Source organism: Octopus bimaculoides, chromosome 6 (genome assembly GCF_001194135.2).
Source record: "Octopus bimaculoides isolate UCB-OBI-ISO-001 chromosome 6, ASM119413v2, whole genome shotgun sequence".
NCBI lineage: Eukaryota > Metazoa > Mollusca > Cephalopoda > Octopoda > Octopodidae > Octopus > Octopus bimaculoides.
The window spans coordinates 67846147-67850302 of record NC_068986.1 but is presented as its reverse complement, the minus strand read 5'-3'; positions in this window follow the sequence as shown (position 1 = coordinate 67850302).

The following is a 4156-nucleotide window of genomic DNA, read 5'->3' as shown; positions in this document are numbered from 1 at the left end:
ATATATATATTCTTTCACTTGTTTCAGTCATTTGACTGCGGCCATGCTGGAGCTCTACCCTTAGTCGAGAAAATCGAACCCCCAAGACTTATTCCTTGTACGCCTAGTACTTATTCTATCGGAATCTTTTGCCGAACTGCTAGATTGCGTGGACGTAAACACACCAGCATCGGTTGTCAAGCGATGTTGGGGGAACAAACACACACACACGCATACACACACACACATACACACACACACATACACATGCACACAGTTTACGTCTACCAAATCCTCTGACAAGGCTTTGGTCAGCCTGAGTCTATAGTAGAAGACACTTGCCCAAGGTGCCACGTAGTTGGACAGAGCACGGACCATGTGGCTGGTAGGCAAGCTACTTGCCACACAGCCACTCCTGCGCTTATAATATATATACATATACATATATATATAATATATATATATATATATATATACATATATATATATATGCACACATACACATACACATACGCACAGGCACACACTCACACGCATACACACACATATATATATATATATATGCACACTTTTGTGAGATTATATGTGTGGACCATTTTGTATCTACATGTTTGTATTATTCTTTAGCTTACAGCCAACAATTGCTTCATGATTTTTCTCACTGCGAGATATTGGTCAAGACATTTTATTAAAGATGCTCATATTTCAATGTCATATTACGAATTGCCATTGTATAACTGAATGTTTTTCTGAGAAACTCATTACAGACAAATATATACTCGTCTGCTAGCATAAGTACATAAGTACATACTCATGTATGAATGTATATATATATACATATACATACATATATATACACACTCCCCGCACACTCCCCGCACACTCCCCGCACACTCCCCGCACACTCCTCTCCACACCCCCCATATATATATATATATATATATATATATATATACACATACATATACATACACTTACAAATATATATTAAATGTATCACAGTCTGGTGAATGTTCGCAGGCGAAATTTCGAAATCACTTTCAACACTATATTCCTTTCTGCTCTAGATACAAGGCCCGAAATTTTGGGGGAAGGGGCCGGTCCATTAGATCGACACCAGTACGCAACTGGTACTTAATTTATCGACCCCAAATGAGGAAACACTAAGTCGACCTCCGCGGAATTTGAACTCAGAACGTTAACACAGACGAAATACCGCTAAGCGTTTCGCCCAACGTGCTGAAAGTATAATAAATATCGTATTATAACACACACGCGCGCGCACGTACACGTACACAAATGTACATATACACCGATGCACACACACACGCACACACAATTATGTATATATACATGATGTGTAAAATATGTTACTGATGTTTACAATAATAAAAATTTGAGCATTCATAAAATATAACCAATATTTCAAATTTTGCCACAAGTCCAGCAATTTTAGGGGAGAGGGTAAATAGATTACACTGACGCCAGAGCCCAACTGGTACTTACTTTATCGACCCCGAAAGTATGAAAGGTAAAGTCGACCTCGACGGAATTTGAACTCAGAACGTAGCAAGAGACAAAATGCCACTATCATTTTTGCTCAGCATACTTACGATTTTACTAGTTCAACGCCTTACTCAAAATATATGTTAGAATGAAATATATTGAGGGCTGACATTGCTTCAAAGTTCCAGCATGCAATAACTTGCAGATTTTGGCATGCATTACACTCTATTTGATTAATAAATATTTTTATATATTTCGTATAATATATGTATTTAATCAACATCTTTTTCACTTTGCTGGTTATTACGAATTCGTGGGATTAACAATTTTCTTGGTTTTTCTTTGTGGTGCTTAGGCAATCAGTGTTCCCAACTGTTGAAATACCAAAATAAAGCTGACAATGTGAAAAGCTTTCAATGGGTAGCCTTTAGATGTGTTGGTGATTATGTCAAATTTGAATGATATCTTTTAAACTCAGATCGCAAATTTAATTTCCAAAGAATTATTCTGAAAAATTAAACAATTTTCTTCAGCAAATGTTTCTGAATTTTTGATAGTGAGTTTTGCTTCATTGCGAAGTTGAGGACAGATACACATTCAGCGTCAGATTGTGTGGTGTCGTTCCTCCTGATTTCAAGATGTTCAGAAATTCAGTTTCTTCGAAGAATTGACTTTCTCTCTTGATTTAAACCATTCTTTCTCTGTTGGAAGCTTTTTTCCATTTCTCTCATAGCAATCTCCTACGGTGCTGCAAAATTTGCAGCTTAATTTGGGATTAGTTTGTTTCAAGTCGGTGTTTAATTATTCTTATCCAAAAAGATCATTTTGCATCAATAGCACCTGGATGGCAATTCACTCACTACTTCAATACAACTCAAATTCACTTGCATATTCGTAGTGTGGCTCACCTACCGAACGTTGGAACAGAGATAAGGCGTTTTCAGGCAAATGTTGATGTCATCAGCGTGTATTACGAGGAATTACAAGCAAGAATTGTCTGAAATCACCAGCATGAACTATGATCAAACTCTATATCTTATGTGTTGCCTTTCGGATATTACAATTTTCAGTCCTGGTTTGAACTGCTTGTTTGAGGTTCATGATAGTGTTAATCCAATTGATCAAATTAAATCTACCAGAAAATTGGTCTCGAGTGAGTTCTTCAAACTGTAGTACAAAGATCGTTCACTACAGTCCTAGGTCTAGAGGGCAACTTAAATATTGGTCGCGCATTTCTTCCTCCACCCAGAAGTATTGCTGTTCTACCATTTGATACCACGATGAAGGTAACATAACTGTTTTGGTGTGTCATTGCAAGTAAATGGTTTGTAGGAAAGGGCTTGTCTGTTTCGCCGGGCGTATCAATAAAAAAAGAGTCTTTCTCATTTAATTTTATTTATGGAACCTTCATAGCTATGCTAATTATTAGCCACCCATAAAATTTTATTGCCATTCGCAGAATGGACTACAGGTTTGTTTTCCGAAACATCTTTTGTGAGATATCCGTTTTTGCACTTTGTTTCGGAATGCCACACTACTAACAGTCTGAAATGGAGAGGCATTGATTGTGCACATCATCAATGTACCTATTTTTTCTGCTCCTGATTTAGTTCAAGCATTCTGTTGACATATTGTTTTTATACTTATGCAGGGCAACTAGGATTCATTAAAAATATTGTATGCATAACAGAACACGACTATGTTTTGAGTACTTGCTTAAGTTACTACTGCTTTCTTTAGAGCTCCTCTCCAATTTTCACTATCTTGCAGGATTTTACGTGATACGAATACTTCTTGATATTCTCAAGAGATTTTGGTCCTGGGATTTATTTGTTCGACTAAAACCTTTCAAGGTGGTGCTCCAGTATGGCCACAGTCAAAATATTGAAAAACGTAAAAGAATAAAAGAACACACACACACACACACACACACACACACACACACACACATATATACAGAAATATGTATATATATATATATATATATATATATATATATATATATATATATATATATATATATATGTGTGTGTTCTTTTATTCTTTTACTTTTTAAACGAACAGCCATGTTGAAATGGCTACGAATATTACTTATCAGTGCGTTGATCTCTTAGAGAGATTTTAGAACTAGCAATTTTGCTTGTTTCAAAATCAGCGACAGTGTGTTCGCCTGAAATGTATACATATTGCGAGCTACTGCCATCTCTAACAGACGAGGTGTCAAGTAGTGAAGAGAGGCAAAAATGGCCTGAAACTAGTACTGGTCTACTGGATCCGTCGCTAGAAGGTGGTAGGGGTTCGCTCTCCTGCTAGCAATTAAACGGATGCAGCTCTACATCGTTAACCAGCAAAAGCAGGTGTCCGCTTGGAGTTAAAAAATCGCAGTACAGTCCGTTCGAACGGACAGCCATATTGAAGTGGCAACGAATTTTACTATATATATATATATATATATGGCCTAATGGAAAAAAGGCAGAACATATATGCTAATCTGAAACAATGCTGTGACGATTTTGGAACTGGAACAACAAATCAACGTTCAGATTGGCTTCAATAGGAGTGACATAATAAATTAGAAAGAAATATACAAAAATCTTCCTCTTAAAAATCCGGCTTCTATACAGCTTCTAAGAAGATAGTTCTAGTTGCAATGATTAAGTCGATACATGGA